The following is an 18,605-nucleotide window of genomic DNA, read 5'->3' as shown; positions in this document are numbered from 1 at the left end:
TTGACATTTTTTAGACTTTCATGTACTATTCTTAGCCTGTTGCTCAGATTCACCTCAGATGTTGTGACATAAGCCTGAACACATTGATGATGAAGCACAGAAAAAATGGTGACGTGTGATGAAAAGGCGTGTCTGTGGCGGGACGGCAAAGTTTGATGTTTCGCCATGAAAATTGAAGTGTTCATATCTCAGCTGCAAAGGATCCTATCTGCCCCAAACTTCATGTGCTGGACACCAGAACCAGTTTGAGGACATCCACACTGAAAAATTTAGACAAAGTCATAGCGCCACCTCTTGGTAACAAGCAGTTTAGAAATTACATTTGCACACATCATTGCTCCAAACTTTGTCATATCATTCTGAAAATTGGTCAGCTAATTCTTCACCCCCAGACAATACCACAGTGTGAAGATTTTGATATTTGATGAAATGCTGTTGCCGTGGCAACGCGTTGTTTTTGTGACAAACAAAGTACTTTTTGACAGGCTTAGAATGTTCAACAGCTCACCAAAATTTACACACACATCACAGTCGTCTCAAGGAATAACACTGTATGGATCTCTGCAGGGCATGTGCTATAGCGCCCCCTGCAGTATGTTTAATAAACAGCCCCGGCAGCATGTTTCACCGACATCCACAAAATTTGGGAGGCTGATAGAGCACATCACGATGCACAAAAAAGCCTCTTGGAGCCATCCCCTAAACTCAACAGGAAGTCTGCCATTTTGAATTATGTGGATAAATTTTCTCTATTTTTTTAATTTTTGAGAGCGAACTCCTCCTCGGGGTTAACTCCCAGAGACCTCAAATTTTACCAGGGTATACAACATGATGTTATGTTCAAAAGTTATTAAAAGATTCTTCCAGAGTCAAAGGGTGTGGACATGGCGACCTCCAGAATTTTGATGGTTCGCCATGAAACATCAAGTGGTATCTTACTATCCTCTGCATGCTCCAATCTACCTCAGACCTCACATGATTAAACACAGTCCTGTCCTGATCACATTTATAGACTAAAATACATTCACAGCATGTACCATCGCGCCCCCTACAGCATTTACAAAATAGCCTCCACAGAGACTTTCAGCTAGGACTATGAAATTTGGCATGCAAATGTAGCATGTCAGTGCAAACAAAAAAGTCTCTTGGAGTCATTCTCTAAACCCAACAGAAAGTCGGCCATTTTTAATTAAATGTCAGATTTTTGGTGTTTTTGGTCATTTTCAAAAATTCATTTCTCACAGGCAATAACTCCAAAACATCTGAATTTGGGAAAATATATAAGACACGTCTTCAGGTTGCATATTTGCGAAAATTGTTCATAAAACTCAAAGGGCGTGGCCATGGCGGGCAGCTGAAGTTTAATGTTACGCCATGAAGCAGGACGTCTTGTGTAAATCCCCTGTACACGCTGCAATCCGCCTCAAACTTTACATGTTTGATCAGAGTCCAGTCCTGATGAGTTTCATAGACCAACATACAGTCACAGAGATAGCGCCACCTGGTGGATGGACACAAAGTGCTGCATAAATAGCCTGTACATGCTCAAATCTGCCTGAAATTTGACCTGTGTGCTCAGAATCCGGCCTTTGTGACATTCATGGGCCTAAATACACTCTCAGTCGTAGCTTTGCCTGGTGGAGATGCTTGGGGTCGCCGACCAGGAAGTATGCGAGGACCCGTTCAACGCTGCTCGCAGCTTTAATTAGGGTCCGAGCACCAACGGTGCCGAAGGACCCTATTGGAACCTTAGGGTTTTTTATTATTAGGGTCCGAGCACCAACGGTGCCGAAGGACCCTATTGGAACCTTAGGGTTTTTTATTATTATTATTATTAGGGTCCGAGCACCGAGGTGCCGAGGACAGGCGGTGCAAGGGCACCGGCTGTCCAAGGCACCAACGGTGCCGTAGGACACTATTGAAACCCTACGGTTTATTATTATTATTATTATTATTATTATTATTATTATTTGTCTCTCAGAACAACTGCATTTTTGAGGGCCTAAACATGCTCAAAAACTCATGAAAATTTGTACACACACCAGAACTGGTGAAAAATTTTATATTCTAAAGGAATTGTGGTAGTGTATGACAAAATGGCTCCATAGCGCCCCCTACAAAATTTTAAAAAGTGGTGTTTGGCCAACTCGGAGGGAATTTGGCCGAGAGCTAAAAAATTTGGGAGGCATATGCAGCACATCAGGAAACACAAAAAAGTCAATGACAGCCATGCTCTACACCCAACAGGAAGTGCGCCGTTAACTGTACAAAATCTATGATGAACTCCTCCTAGGGGAAAAGTCTGAGCGATCTGAAATTTTGCCAGTACATACAGCAGACCTTCCTGAGAAAAAGTTATCAAAATCTTCCTCCATAGTTAAAGGGTGTGGTCGTGGCGGCCTTTCGAAATTTGATCCTTCGCCATGAAACAGGAAATGCTGTCTAACTCTCCTGAACATGCTCCAATATGAATGAAACTTTACATGTATGATCACAGACCTGGCTCGATGACATCCATACAGCAAGATTCATTCACAGTCACAGCGCCACCTTGTGGTATCAAGAATTTGACATTTTTTAGACTTTCATGTACTATTCTTAGCCTGTTGCTCAGATTCACCTCAGATGTTGTGACATAAGCCTGACCACATTGATGATGAAGCACAGAAAAAATGGTGACGTGTGATGAAAAGGCGTGTCTGTGGCGGGACGGCAAAGTTTGATGTTTCGCCATGAAAATTGAAGTGTTCATATCTCAGCTGCAAAGGATCCTATCTGCCCCAAACTTCATGTGCTGGACACCAGAACCAGTTTGAGGACATCCACACTGAAAAATTTAGAAAAAGTCATAGCGCCACCTCTTGGTAACAAGCAGTTTAGAAATTACATTTGCACACATCATTGCTCCAAACTTTGTCATATCATTCTGGAAACTGGTCAGCTCAGTCTTCACCCCCTGACAATGCCACAGTCTGAAGATTTTGATATTTGATGAAATGCTGTTGCCGTGGCAACGCGTTGTTTTTGTGACAAACAAAGTACTTTTTGACAGGCTTAGAATGTTCAACAGCTCACCAAAATTTACACACACATCACTGTCGTCTCAAGGAATAACACTGTATGCATCTCTGCAGGGCATGTGCTATAGCGCCCCCTGCAGTATGTTTAATAAACAGCCCCGGCAGCATGTTTCACCTACATCCACAAAATTTGGGAGGCCTATAGAGCACACCAGGACACACAAAAAAGCCTCTTGGAGCCATCCCCGAAACTCAACAGGAAGTCCGCCATTTTGAATTAAGTGGATAAAATTTCTCTATTTTTTTCATTTTTGAGAGCGAACTCCTCCTCGGGGTTAAGTTCTCGAGAGCTGAAATTTTGCCAGGATATACAACACGATGGTACGATCAAAAGTTATCAAAGGATTCTTGCAGAGTCAAAGGGTGTGGACATGGCGACCTCCAGAATTTTGATGGTTCGCCATGAAACATCAAGTGCGACCTAACTATCCTCTGCATGCTCCAATCTACCTCAGACCTCACATGATTAAACACAGTCCTGTCCTGATCACATTTACAGGCCAAAATACATCCACAGTATGTGTCATAGCGCCCCCTAAAAGAATTTAAAAAATAGCCTCCACACAGACTTTCACCTATGACTATGAAATTTGGCATGCATATGTAGCACATCAGTGCAAGCAAAAAAGTCTCTTGGAGTCATTCTCTAAACACAACAGAAAGTCAGCCATTTTGAATTAAATGTCAGATTTTTGGTGTTTTTGGTCATTTTCAACAATTCATTTGTCACTGGCAATAACTCCAAAACACCTGAATTTGGGAAAATATATAAGAAACGCCTTCAGGTTGCATATTTGCGAAAATTGTTCACAAAACTCAAAGGGCATGGCCATGGCGGCCAACTGAACTTTAATGTTACGCCATGAAGCAGGACGTCTTGTGTAAATCCCCTGTACATGCTGTAATCTACCTCAAACTTTACATGTTTGATCAGAGTCCAGGCCTGATGAGTTTCATAGACCACTACACAGTCACAGACATAGTGCCACCTGGTGGATGGACACAAAGTGCTGCAAAAATAGTCTGTACATGCTCCAATCTGTCTGAAATTTGACCTGAGTGCTCAGAATCCAGTCCTCGTTACATCCATGAGCCTAAATACACTTTGTCGCAGCATTGCCTGGTGGACATGCTTGGGGTCGCCGACCAGCAAGGATGCGAGGACCCGTTCAATGCTGCTCGCAGCTTTAATTATTATTATTATTATTATTATTATTATTATTTGTCTCTCAGATCAACTGCATTTTTGAGGGCCTAAACATGCTCAAAAAGTCATGAAAATTTGTACACACACCAGAACTGGTGAAAAATTTTATATTCTAAAGGAATTGTGGTAGTGTATGACAAAATGGCTCCATAGCGCCCCCTACAAAATTTTAAAAAGTGGTATTAGGCCAACTCGGAGGGAATTTGGCCGAGAGCTAAAAAATTTGGGAGGCATATGCAGCACATCAGGAAACACAAAAAAGTCAATCACAGCCATGCTCTACACCCAACAGGAAGTGCGCCATCATGCGTTAACTGTACAAAATCTATGATGAACTCCTCCTAGGGGAAAAGTCTGAGCGATCTGAAATTTTGCCAGTACATTCAGCAGACCTTCCTGAGAAAAAGTTATCAAAATCTTCCTCCATAGTTAAAGGGTGTGGTCGTGGCGGCCTGTCGAAATTTGATCCTTCGCCATGAAACAGGAAATGCTGTGTAACTCTCCTGAACATGCTCCGATCTGAATGAAACTTTACATGTATGATCACAGACCTGCCTCGATGACATCCATACAGCAAGATTCATTCACAGTCACAGCGCCACCTTGTGGTATCAAGAATTTGACATTTTTTAGACTTTCATGTACTATTCTTAGCCTGTTGCTCAGATTCACCTCAGATGTTGTGACATAAGCCTGAACACATTGATGATGAAGCACAGAAAAAATGGTGACGTGTGATGAAAAGGCGTGTCTGTGGCGGGACGGCAAAGTTTGATGTTTCGCCATGAAAATTGAAGTGTTCATATCTCAGCTGCAAAGGATCCTATCTGCCCCAAACTTCATGTGCTGGACACCAGAACCAGTTTGAGGACATCCACACTGAAAAATTTTAAAAAAAGTCATAGCGCCACCTCTTGGTAACAAGCAGTTTAGAAATTACATTTGCACACATCATTGCTCCAAACTTTGTCATATCATTCTGAAAATTGGTCAGCTGATTCTTCACCCCCAGACAATACCACAGTGTGAAGATTTTGATATTTGATGAAATGCTGTTGCCGTGGCAACGCGTTGTTTTTGTGACAAACAAAGTACTGTTTGACAGGCTTAGAATGTTCAACAGCTCACCAAAATTTACACACACATCACAGTCGTCTCAAGGAATAACACTGTATGCATCTCTGCAGGGCATGTGCTATAGCGCCCCCTACAGTATGTTTAATAAACAGCCCCCGCAGCATGTTTCACCTACATCCACAAAATTTGGGAGGCCTAAAGAGCACACCAGGACACACAAAAAAGCCTCTTGGAGCCATCCCCTAAACTCAACAGGAAGTCCGCCATTTTGAATTAAGTGGATAAAATTTCTGTATTTTTTTCATTTTTGAGAGCGAACTCCTCCTCGGGGTTAAGGTCGAGAGAGCTGAAATTTTGCCAGGATATACAACACGATGTTATGATCAAAAGTTATCAAAGGATTCTTGCAGAGTCAAAGGGTGTGGACATGGCGACCTCCAGAATTTTGATGGTTCGCCATGAAACATCAAGTGCTACCTAACTATCCTCTGCATGCTCCAATCTACCTCAGACCTCACATGATTAAACACAGTCCTGTCCTGATCACATTTACAGGCCAAAATACATCCACGGTATGTGTCATAGCGCCCCCTAAAAGAATTTCAAAAATAGCCTCCACACAGACTTTCACCTATGACTATGAAATTTGGCATGCATATGTAGCACATCAGTGCAAGCAAAAAAGTCTCTTGGAGTCATTCTCTAAACACAACAGAAAGTCAGCCATTTTGAATTAAATCTCAGATTTTTGGTGTTTTTGGTCATTTTCAACAATTCATTTGTCACTGGCAATAACTCCAAAACACCTGAATTTGGGAAAATATATAAGAAACGCCTTCAGGTTGCATATTTGCGAAAATTGTTCACAAAACTCAAAGGGCATGGCCATGGCGGCCAACTGAACTTTAATGTTACGCCATGAAGCACGACGTCTTGTGTAAATCGCCTGTACATGCTGTAATCTACCTCAAACTTAACATGTTTGATCAGAGTCCAGTCCTGATGAGTTTCATAGACCACTATACAGTCAGAGACATAGTGCCACCTGGTGGATGGACACAAAGTGCTGCAAAAATAGTCTGTACATGCTCCAATCTGTCTGAAATTTGACCTGAGTGCTCAGAATCCAGTCCTCGTTACATTCATGAGCCTAAATACACTTTGTCGCAGCATTGCCTGGTGGACATGCTTGGGGTCGCCGACCAGCAAGGATGCGAGGACCCGTTCAATGCTGCTCGCAGCTTTAATTATTATTATTATTATTATTATTATTATTATTATTCTGCCAAAACAACTGCATTTTTCAGGGCCTGAACATGCTCGAAAAGTCATGAAAATTTGCACACACATCAGAACTGGCGAAAAATTTCATATTTTTTAGGGCATGTGGAGGTGTGTGGCAAAATGGCTCCATAGCGCCCCCTACAAAATTTTAAAAAGTGGTATTAGGCCAACTCAGAGGGAGTTTGGTCGAGAGCAACAAAATTTGGGAGGCATATGCAGCACATGAGGAAACACAAAAAAGTCAATCACAGCCATGCTCTACACCCAACAGGAAGTGCGCCATCATGCGTTAACTGTACAAAATCTATGATGAACTCCTCCTCGGGGAAAAGTCTGAGCGATCTGAAATTTTGCCAGTACATACAGCAGACCTTCCTGAGAAAAAGTTATCAAAATCTTCCTCCATAGTTAAAGGGTGTGGTCGTGGCGGCCTGTCGAAATTTGATCCTTCGCCATGAAACAGGAAATGCTGTGTAACTCTCCTGAACATGCTCCGATCTGAATGAAACTTTACATGTATGATCACAGACCTGCCTCGATGACATCCATACAGCAAGATTCATTCACAGTCACAGCGCCACCTTGTGGTATCAAGAATTTGACATTTTTTAGACTTTCATGTACTATTCTTAGCCTGTTGCTCAGATTCACCTCAGATGTTGTGACATAAGCCTGAACACATTGATGATGAAGCACAGAAAAAATGGTGACGTGTGATGAAAAGGCGTGTCTGTGGCGGGACGGCAAAGTTTGATGTTTCGCCATGAAAATTGAAGTGTTCATATCTCAGCTGCAAAGGATCCTATCTGCCCCAAACTTCATGTGCTGGACACCAGAACCAGTTTGAGGACATCCACACTGAAAAATTTAGACAAAGTCATAGCGCCACCTCTTGGTAACAAGCAGTTTAGAAATTACATTTGCACACATCATTGCTCCAAACTTTGTCATATCATTCTGAAAATTGGTCAGCTGATTCTTCACCCCCAGACAATACCACAGTGTGAAGATTTTGATATTTGATGAAATGCTGTTGCCGTGGCAACGCGTTGTTTTTGTGACAAACAAAGTACTTTTTGACAGGCTTAGAATGCTCAACAGCTCACCAAAATTTACACACACATCACTGTCGTCTCCAGGAATAAGAATGTGTCCATCTCTGCAGGGCATGTGCTATTGCGCCCCCTACAGTATGTTTAATAAACAGCCCCGGCAGCACGTTTCACCTTCATCCTCAAAATTTGGGAGACATATAGAGCACATCAGAACGCACAAAAAAGCCTCTTGGAGCCATCCCCTAAACCCAACAGGAAGTCCGCCATTTTGAATTAAGTGGACAAATTTTCTCTATTTTTTTAATTTTTGAGAGCGAACTCCTCCTGGGGTTTAACTGCTAGAGAGCTGAAATTTTGCCAGGATATATAACACAATGTTATGATCAAAAGTTATTAAAAGATTCTTCCAGAGTTAAAGGGTGTGGACATGGCGACCTCCAGAATTTTGATGGTTTGCCATGAAACATCAAGTGCTATCTAACTATCCTCTGCATGCTCCAGTCTACCTCAGACCTCACATGATTGAACACAGTCCTGTCCTGATCACATTTATAGGCCAAAATACATCCACAGTATGTGTCATAGCGCCCCCTACAGAATTTTTAAAAATAGCCTTCACACAGACTTTCACCTATGACTATGAAATTTGGCATGCATATGTAGCACGTCAGTGCAAACAAAAAAGTCTCTTGGAGTCATTCTCTAAACCCAACAGGAAGTCCGCTATTTTGAATTAAATGTCAGATTTTTGGTGTTTTTGATCATTTTCAACAATTCATTTCTCACAGACAATAGCTCCAAAACATCTGAAATTGGGACAATATATACGACACGCCTTCAGGTTGAGTATTTGTGAAAATTGTTCACAAAACTTAAAGGCCATGGCCATGGCGGCCAACTGAACTTTAATGTTACGCCATGAAGCAGGACGTCTTATGTAAATCCCCTGTACATGCTGCAATCTGCCTCAAACTTAACATGTTTGATCAGAGTCCAGTCCTGATGAGTTTCATAGACCAATATACAGTAACACAGATAGCGCCACCTGGTGGATGGACAGAAAGTGCTGCATAAATAGCCTGTACATAATCCAATCTGCCTGAAATTTGACCTGTGTGCTCAGAATCCAGCCTTTGTGACATCCGTGGGCCTAAATATACTCTCAGTCGTAGCATTGCCTGGTGGACATGCTTGGGGTCGCCGACCAGCAAGGATGCGAGGACCCGTTCAACGCTGCTCGCAGCTTTAATTATTATTATTATTATTATTTTTTTTTTTTTCTCCCGTAAAGTAAATTGGCTTTTTGGCGGCCTTATCATACTCCAAAACGCGTGAAATTTGGCATGCACATCAGGACTGGCGAAAAATTTGATATTTTATGGGAGTTGCGCATGTGTGTGGCAAAATGGCTCTATAGCGCCACCTGCAAAGTTGAAAAAGTAGTCATTAGGCCAACTGCCACAATGTTTCATGTACAGCTACAATATTTGGTGGGCATATGCAGAACATCCGGACACACCAAAAAGTCAATTACAGCCACGCCCTAAACCCAACAGGAAGTCGGCCATCTTCAATATGCTGTAAATTTTTCAAACTTAATCGCTCCTCGGGAAATGAATTGCCTTTTTGGCGGCCTTATCATGAACCAAAACGCGTGAAATTTGGCGTGCACATCAGGACTGGCGAAAAATTTGATATTTTATGGGAGTTGCGCATATGTGTGGAAAAATGGCTCTATAGCGCCACCTGCAAAATTGAAAAAGTGGTCATTAGGCCAACTTCCACAATGTTTTATTTACAGCTACAATATTTGGTGGGCATATGCACCACATCAGGACACACCAAAAAGTCAATCACAGCCACACCCTAAACCCAACAGGAAGTCGGCCATCTTGAATTTGCTGTACATCTGTCAAAATTTATAGCTCCTAGTGGATAAGTCTGAGAGAACTGAAATTTGGCCAGTACATGCACCAGACCTTTCTGATGAAAAGTTATCAAAAACTCAACCAGAAGCCAAAAGGTGTGGCCATGGCGGAGCCTCAAACAACTGATCCTTCGCCATGAAACAGGAAGTGGTGTCTAATTCTTCTCAACATGCTCCAATCTGCCTGAAACTTTACATGTATGATGACAGTCCTGTCCTGATGTCATCCACATAGGGATATTCATTGACAGTCATAGCGCCACCTTGTGGTTTCAGGAAATAGACATCTTTTACACTTTCATGCCCTATTGTTACCCGGTTGATCATATTCACTTCAAATGCGGTGACAACAGGCTGAACACATTGATGATGCATCCCAGTGAAAATGGTGACTTGTCATCAAAGGGCGTGTCTGTGGCGGCCAAACCAATTTCGATGTTTCGCCATGAAAATTTAACGATTCATATCTCAGCTGAACAACATCCTATCTGCCTCAGACTTCACATGCTGGATACCAGGTCCAGTCTGAACACATCCACACTCATAAATTTTGAAAAAGTCATAGCGCCACCTGTTGGTAATAGTAAGTTTAAGGCCTTATATTTTCAGGTACAATGGCCCCAAACTTGGTGATATCATGCTGGAAATTGGTCAGTCGAGTCTTCACCTCTTGACAATCACACACTGTGAAGGGTGTGACATTTCATGCAACGCTGTTGCCGTAGCAACCAAATATCGCCATGAAAAACAAAGCCCTTTCTGACAGGTTAGGAATACTCCAATGCTCACAAAAATTACCACACACATCACCATTGACCCAAGGAACAACACTGTATGCATCTCGGCACTGCACATGCTATAGCGCCCCCTACAGTATTTTTAACAAACAGCCCCCCCAGCACGTTTCACCTACATCCATGAAATTTGGGAGGCTTATAGAGCACATCAGGACGCACAAAAAAGCCTCTTGGAGCCATGTCCTAAACCCAACAGGAAGTCGGCCATCTTGGATTAATTGTGAGATTTTTGATGATTTTTCTCATTTTTGAGAGTTAATACCTCCTCAGGGATAATTCCAGGAGACCTGAAATTTTGTCAGTCCACACAGCAGGACTTGGTTTGGAAAAATTATCAAAAGTTTAACCAGAAGCCAAATGGCGTGGCCATGGCGACCATTAGAGTTTTGATGCTTCGCCATGAAACATCAACTGCTGTATAACTCTCCTCTGCATGCTCCAATCTGCCTCAAACTTTCCATGTGTGATCACAATATAATCCTGATCACATCTACAGGCCAACAGACACTCTCAGTTGCAGCGCCACCTGTTGGAGGGACAATAAATGCTGTATAACTGGCCTCTACATGATCAAATCAGCCTGAAACTTTTCATGAGTGATCAGAGTCCAGCCCTCATCACATCCACTGTTTGAAATACACTCTGAGTTACAGCGCCACCTGGTGGTGGATGGGCAGGAAATGCTATATAACTAGTCTGAACATGCTCCAATCTGGCTGAAATTTTACGTGTGATTAAACTCTGGTCCAGATGTGATTCAGAGGCCAGCACACACTCTCAGTCACAGTGCCACCTGGTGGACGTGCATGGATTCGCCGACCAGCGTGGATGCGAGGACCCGTCCATCGCTGCTTGCAGCTTTAATTTTTTTTTTTTTTTTTTTCTCCCGTAAAGTAAATTGGCTTTTTGGCGGCCTTATCATACTCCAAAACGCGTGAAATTTGGCATGCACATCAGGACTGGCGAAAAATTTGATATTTTATGGGAGTTGCGCATGTGTGTGGCAAAATGGCTCTATAGCGCCACCTGCAAAATTGAAAAGTGGTCATTAGGCTAACTTCCACAATGTTTCATTTACAGCTACAATATTTGGTGGGCATATGCACCACATCAGGACACACCAAAAAGTCATGGACAGCCACGCCCTAAACCCAACAGGAAGTCGGCCATCTTGAATTTGCTGTAAATTTGTCAAAATTAATTTCTCCCGGTAAATGAGTTGCCTTTTTGGGGGCCTTATCATGAAGCAAAACGCGTGAAATTTGGCGTGCACATCCGGACTGGCGAAAAATTTGATATTTTATGGGAGTTGCGCATATGTGTGGAAAAATGGCTCTATAGCGCCACCTGCAAAATTGAAAAAGTGGTCATTAGGCCAACTTCCACAATGTTTTATTTACAGCTACAATATTTGGTGGGCATATGCACCACATCAGGACACACCAAAAAGTCAATCACAGCCACACCCTAAACCCAACAGGAAGTCGGCCATCTTGAATTTGCTGTACATTTGTCAAAATTTATAGCTCCTAGTGGATAAGTCTGAGAGAACTGAAATTTGGCCAGTACATGCACCAGACCTTTCTGATGAAAAGTTATCAAAAACTCAACCAGAAGCCAAAAGGTGTGGCCATGGCGGAGCCTCAAACAACTGATCCTTCGCCATGAAACAGGAAGTGGTGTCTAATTCTTCTCAACATGCTCCAATCTGCCTGAAACTTTACATGTATGATGACAGTCCTGTCCTGATGTCATCCACATAGGGATATTCATTGACAGTCATAGCGCCACCTTGTGGTTTCAGGAAATAGACATCTTTTACACTTTCATGCCCTATTGTTACCCGGTTGATCATATTCACTTCAAATGCGGTGACAACAGGCTGAACACATTGATGATGCATCCCAGTGAAAATGGTGACTTGTCATCAAAGGGCGTGTCTGTGGCGGCCAAACCAATTTCGATGTTTCGCCATGAAAATTTAACGATTCATATCTCAGCTGAACAACATCCTATCTGCCTCAGACTTCACATGCTGGATACCAGGTCCAGTCTGAACACATCCACACTCATAAATTTTGAAAAAGTCATAGCGCCACCTGTTGGTAATAGTAAGTTTAAGGCCTTATATTTTCAGGTACAATGGCCCCAAACTTGATGATATCATGCTGGAAATTGGTCAGTCGAGTCTTCACCTCTTGACAATCACACACTGTGAAGGGTGTGACATTTCATGCAACGCTGTTGCCGTAGCAACCAAATATCGCCATGAAAAACAAAGCCCTTTCTGACAGGTTAGGAATACTCCAATGCTCACAAAAATTACCACACACATCACCATTGACCCAAGGAACAACACTGTATGCATCTCGGCACTGCACATGCTATAGCGCCCCCTACAGTATTTTTAACAAACAGCCCCCCCAGCACGTTTCACCTACATCCATGAAATTTGGGAGGCTTATAGAGCACATCAGGACGCACAAAAAAGCCTCTTGGAGCCATGTCCTAAACCCAACAGGAAGTCGGCCATCTTGGATTAATTGTGAGATTTTTGATGATTTTTCTCATTTTTGAGAGTTAATACCTCCTCGGGGATAATTCCAGGAGATCTGAAATTTTGTCAGTCCACACAGCAGGACTTGGTTTGGAAAAGTTATCAAAAGTTTAACCAGAAGCCAAATGGCGTGGCCATGGCGACCATTAGAGTTTTGATGCTTCGCCATGAAACAACAACTGCTGTATAACTCTCCTCTGCATGCTCCAATCTGCCTCAAACTTTCCATGTGTGATCACAATCCAATCCTGATCACATCTACAGGCCAACAGACACTCAGTTGCAGCGCCACCTGTTGGAGGGACAATAAATGCTGTATAACTGGCCTCTACATGATCAAATCAGCCTGAAACTTTTCATGAGTGATCAGAGTCCAGCCCTCATCACATCCACTGTTTGAAATACACTCTGAGTTACAGCGCCACCTGGTGGTGGATGGGCAGGAAATGCTATATAACTAGTCTGAACATGCTCCAATCTGGCTGAAATTTTACATGTATGATTGGACTCTGGTCCAGATGCGATTCAGAGGCTGACATACACTCTCAGTCGCAGCGCCACCTGGTGGTCGTGCGTGGATTCACCGACCAGTGTGGATGCGAGGACCCGTCCATCGCTGCTTGCAGCTTTAATTTCTTTTTTTTTCTGGTATTTCAAAAGTTGAAGCTTCTGTTTGTGTTCCAAGGAGCTGGAGAAATATTGTCCAAAAAAAAAAAAACACCTAAATCCCAGCATTGTGCAAAAAATGTATTTATTTTTTAATAAAAACAAATAAAATGCTGTCCCTACTTTAGTTTTGCAATGGTACCACAAGCACAGTCACAAAGCAAAAAGAAGCACAAGCATCATTTTATTTATGTCGCCCTTATTACAATTAAAAGTATTTAAACACTTTACAGAAAACCAGAACCTGACCTCAATCAAACAGTCAAACTACAGATCTCAAATCTCTCCCCATTTGTTTCCACTTCCCCCTCTCCCTCTGCTATCAGGAAAACAGACACTATATTAAGTATATTACATGTTTATTGGCATTATCATTTAAAACAATTCAAAGCTTCACATAGCAAAGCCAGTGTGTCATTATAGGCACTCTGCCTGTTTTACTTTTATTTGTCCACTTGATGGCGCAGTAGAGCAAAAGAAGCACCATGAAGCTTTGACCCATGAGTGAACCAACTGGATGGAAAGCCTCAGTGCTTCATGACGCTTCATCTCGCCATCACTCATTTCAAGCATTGTGACTTGATTCCAACACAGAAGTTTACTGTACCTTGGTAAATCACGAAACACAAAGTCACATACCGTGCTGGCGTTCCAATGTGAAATCCCCTTCTTGCCACTACCGGAAGTCAGCTCCTATTTACCGCCTCTCAGCGGCCAGTGAGCGGTCTAGCTCTATATATACGTCATTGATCCATAGGCTGAACAGAAGTCCGGCATCTAAGTGTTGAGTGGCAAAACCAGCATTGTAAAAAAATATCCGAGCACTTTGTATAGTAGCTACACGTGTGACGTTTCTAAAAATCAAACAGTTTGGCAATCGGTTCAAAATTCGGCGAATAATTCCACTTTTAGATTCAGCAGTACCTCTCTCCTCCATAGATGTCTATGCACCGCTGCCTCGGCTGGCCCCGGTCCAAGATGGCGGCGCTGTAAGCACGTCTCTCGACAGCCTAAGAGGCTGCGCACGTGCGCAGTACAAATCAGGTTTCAGGGACGGATCGGGTAGCGACACTGTCTACCTATATATGTCTATGCACATGGTTCCGGCCAAGATGGCGGAGGGAGCAGTCACCCTGTAACCAGCTCCGAGTAGCAAACCTTGAAAATTGGATAATACGGACTAAAACTCACGTAATGTCTCTATGAAGGTTGTAAAACGTAACGAAGTCAAGTCAGAACTGTTCAGTATTCTGTAAGGAACTCCGAACACAACGTACAATATGGCTAAAAGTAGCGCTAAAGCTAAAGCTCTCCTACAACACGATTACTGTGGCCCGGGACCAGAGAACATGGAAACAAACGCCAAAGGCGTAAAGAACTCTCTAGCATCTCCATCCAAACCATCAGCTCCACTGAAAAAACAAAGAGGAGAGGAGAACATGATTGTAGAAGAGGAGAATGGAAAAGCCTCAACTGTTGCAATTCTGGAAGCGATTGGGTCACTTAAAAATATGATGGAGGAATTCAAATTAGAATTGAAACAGAACACAATCACCATGGCCAACATCGCAAAAGCAGTTGAATTTAATTCAGCCGAAATTAAAGAATGCAAAGAAAAAACAAAGAATTGGAGATAGAAGTGAAAAAACTCAGAGAGAGAAACACAGAGTTGGGAGAGAGAACCGCAGAAATGGAGTGATACCAAAGGAGATGGAACCTAAGACTAAATGGCCTGAAGGAAGAAAAGGAAGAAAACATTCGTCAGATCATCAAGGACATCCTCGGAAAGATTGTCCCACACTGGAAGGAGAACATGAACTTCATCCTTGACTCTGTGCATCGTCTAGGACCAAATGTCGCCGACCGTCCCCGTCAGATCATCATGCACTTCACTGGAAGGCACTTCAGAGATGAACTCTGGCGAACCACCAAACAACACCCCGTCTGCAGAGAGCTCAACATCCGCTTTGCAGAAGATCTCACCAAAACTGACAGAGAGGCACGACAGGCTGTTTGGCCAAAAGTTGAACGAGCGAGGAAGGCAGGACATAAGACTATGTTCCGAGGCCCCCATGCTTTCATTAATGGACAGAGAGTCGTACCATAGTCACATCAACGCAGGATATCTAAGCCTGCAAGCAAGTAAGTTTTTGACGAACAATTGATGTTTTCAAGGTTCTGCTACTGCAAATGATTAGTATTCTACGTAACACCTAATTTTGTTCTAAAACAGTTACGATAACACCATTCATTTTTGTGTTGTATGTTTCATCTAAAAGATGACATTTCTTTCATATCTATTAATGCAAGGGTCTCAGAGATATAACCAAAAGGAAAAGCTTCTTTTTGTTCTGTAAAGGGAAGAATGCTAATATAGTCTTTCTACAAGAAACTCATTCCAAAGTTGAAGATGTCACATTTTGGTCCACACAATGGGGAGATGACATTTATTTAAGCCATGGCTCTTCAAGGTCAGCAGGGGTCGCCATCCTCCTAAACAATCTCAAGGGTCGGGTCATTTCTCATTTGGCAGATGTTAATGGTCACTGGTTAATACTTGTCATAACCTTGGATGATATCAAATTCATTTTGGTCAACATATATGGTTACAATGGAAACAATGGAAATAAAAACCTGCTTGAACAGATTGGCATACACTTAGATAATGTTAAGTCATTACACTCAACTGATAATGTTATAATTGGGGGTGACCATAATCTAGTCCATGATGACTTCTATGACAAATTTCCCTCTAGATTCCCTACAAGTCATCCGAACGACACTTTTACCAACCTTTGCTATACTCAAAGCTTAACTGATGTTTGGAGACATTTAAATCCTGGTACATTTCAGTTCTCATGGTTCAACTCCAATTATAAGTATAGGATTGACTACTGGTTAATTGCAAACCACCTACTTTGCTATAACCTCAGCTCTGATATCTCTGCTGCTCCACTGACTGATCACAGTGCTGTTTCTCTGCACATGAAACCTAACAACAGGAGAACTTACTCATTCAAATTTTGGAAGTTTAATGCAAGTCTACTTAAGAATGATAATTATTGTAAAAAGCTCAAATTGCTAATTTCAGATATTACAGACTTAGAAGAACTATCAACACCCATTAAAAAATGGGAATTTTTAAAGTACAAAATACGCCAGTTTACTATCTCATTCAGTAAAAGTTAAAAAGAATTTTGAGAAGAAGGAGCTAGACATTATCAACCAATTAAATGTTTACTGCAATAAACTTAACCCTACTGAAATTGACAAACAGAAAATTTTGAATATTCAATCTGAATTGGACAAAATATATATTCATAGAGCACAAGGGGCCTTTGTTAGATCAAGGGCTAAATGGATAGAGGAGGGGGAAAAAAACTCAGCATACTTTTGTGGTCTTGAGAAAAGAAGACAAGGGAGAAATAGCATCAGTTCCTTAATGGTTGATAATACAGAAATTACAGATCCAAAGGTGATCTCATTAGAAATCCTTAAATTCTATAAACGACTTTACAGTTCTAAATTTTCTGAAGAAGACTGCCTTGCGTTCCTACAAGACATAGACAAATATATTCCCAAAGTTGAAGAAGGTTTCAAACACACATGTGACAAAGAAATAACAATGGATGAAATGGACAATGCAATCAGCCACCTCTCTCTCTGAACAAGGCTCCTGGTTCAGATGGCCTCACAGGAGATTTTTACAGACACTTTTGGGATGATGTAAAAGTATTGCTACATCAAGTTTTTTTGGAAATATTTGAAAATTGTATGCTTCCACCCACATTGAGACACGGGCTTATCATTTTAATTCCTAAATCTGGCAAAGACTCTAGACTTCTTGAAAACAGAAGGCCAATTACTCTCAGAAATTCTGATTATAAACTACTTACCTACATTTTTACCATTCGTCTCCAAACAGGGATTTCTAATCTTATTGCAGAAACACAGTCTGGCTTTTTAAAAGGAAGATCAATTCACAATAACATCAGGCTGGTAATGGACATCATTGAATATAGAGATCAAATTATAGATGATGGTTTTCTTTTATTTTTAGATTTCTACAAAGCCTTTGACTCTGTAGAACATTCGTTTATTTTTCAAGTTCTCCAACAATTAGGTTTTGGAGTCAAATTTAGGACTTTAGTGGGGGATTGTATCAGAATATCAGCAGCTGTGTCATTCTACCTCATGGATCCACCCCCAGTTTCAATGTTAATGTAGGGATTCCACAGGGTTGTCCCATTTCACCATACTTATTTATTCTAGTCACAGAAATGTTGGCAATCTACATTAAAAATTGTAAGGACATCAAGCAATTAAATGTATTGGGCACTGATATTGTCATTAGCCAATTGGCAGATGACACGACAATTTTTCTACATGACAAACATCAAGTTTCAATAGCTATCGACAGAATTAAAAAATTCTCCCGAGCTTCAGGTTTAACCCTGAACCTAAACAAATGTGAATTACTTGCAATTCATGATACACCTTTAACAGACATTTGTAATATCCCTATAAAATCAGAACTCAAATACTTGGGTATTCACCTTACCAAAAGCCAACAACAGAGTCAATTCTTAAATGTAGAAAGCAAATTAAAGGAGTGTAAAGCCAAATTAAATTCGTGGCTCCAAAGAGACCTCTCCATTCTTGGCCGGATTTACTTAACCAAGATGGAATGTTTATCAAGGTGTATTTATCCAGCCTACTCTAATGCCATTCCAAATAAACTGATAAAATCTATCAACCAAATCAACCTAAACTTCATTTGGAGAAATAAACCGCACTATATGAAAGAAGCAATATGGTTAAAGATATTAAGGATGGTGGCCTGAAAGTTATTGACTTTGAATGCCTTAATGGAACTTTGAAAATCAATTGGGTGAAATCTTGGCTCAAACATAGCAACTCATTTTGGTACTGTATTCCAAATTCCCTATTTAATA

At 41.6% G+C, this 18,605-nt stretch overlaps 1 long non-coding RNA gene across 4 annotated transcripts in view; it reads right to left on the bottom strand.

The window, feature by feature from the left end:
* LOC127531421 (uncharacterized) overlaps nt 1-18,605 on the bottom strand; it is an 80,677-nt gene that overhangs the window by 59,254 nt on the left and 2,818 nt on the right. The window contains exon 1 of one of the 4 annotated variants that reach the window (XR_007938545.1): nt 14,290-14,546. The exons of 2 other annotated variants lie outside the window; for them this stretch is intronic. This is a non-coding gene — a long non-coding RNA (uncharacterized LOC127531421). Of the gene's footprint in view, nt 1-14,289; nt 14,547-18,605 lie in introns of those variants that run through there. One more of the 4 variants, XR_007938544.1, reaches the window with a different exon arrangement.

This window comes from Acanthochromis polyacanthus, chromosome 20 (genome assembly GCF_021347895.1).
Source record: "Acanthochromis polyacanthus isolate Apoly-LR-REF ecotype Palm Island chromosome 20, KAUST_Apoly_ChrSc, whole genome shotgun sequence".
NCBI classification, from domain to species: domain Eukaryota; kingdom Metazoa; phylum Chordata; class Actinopteri; family Pomacentridae; genus Acanthochromis; species Acanthochromis polyacanthus.
This window is presented reverse-complemented; position numbering and strand designations above follow the sequence as displayed.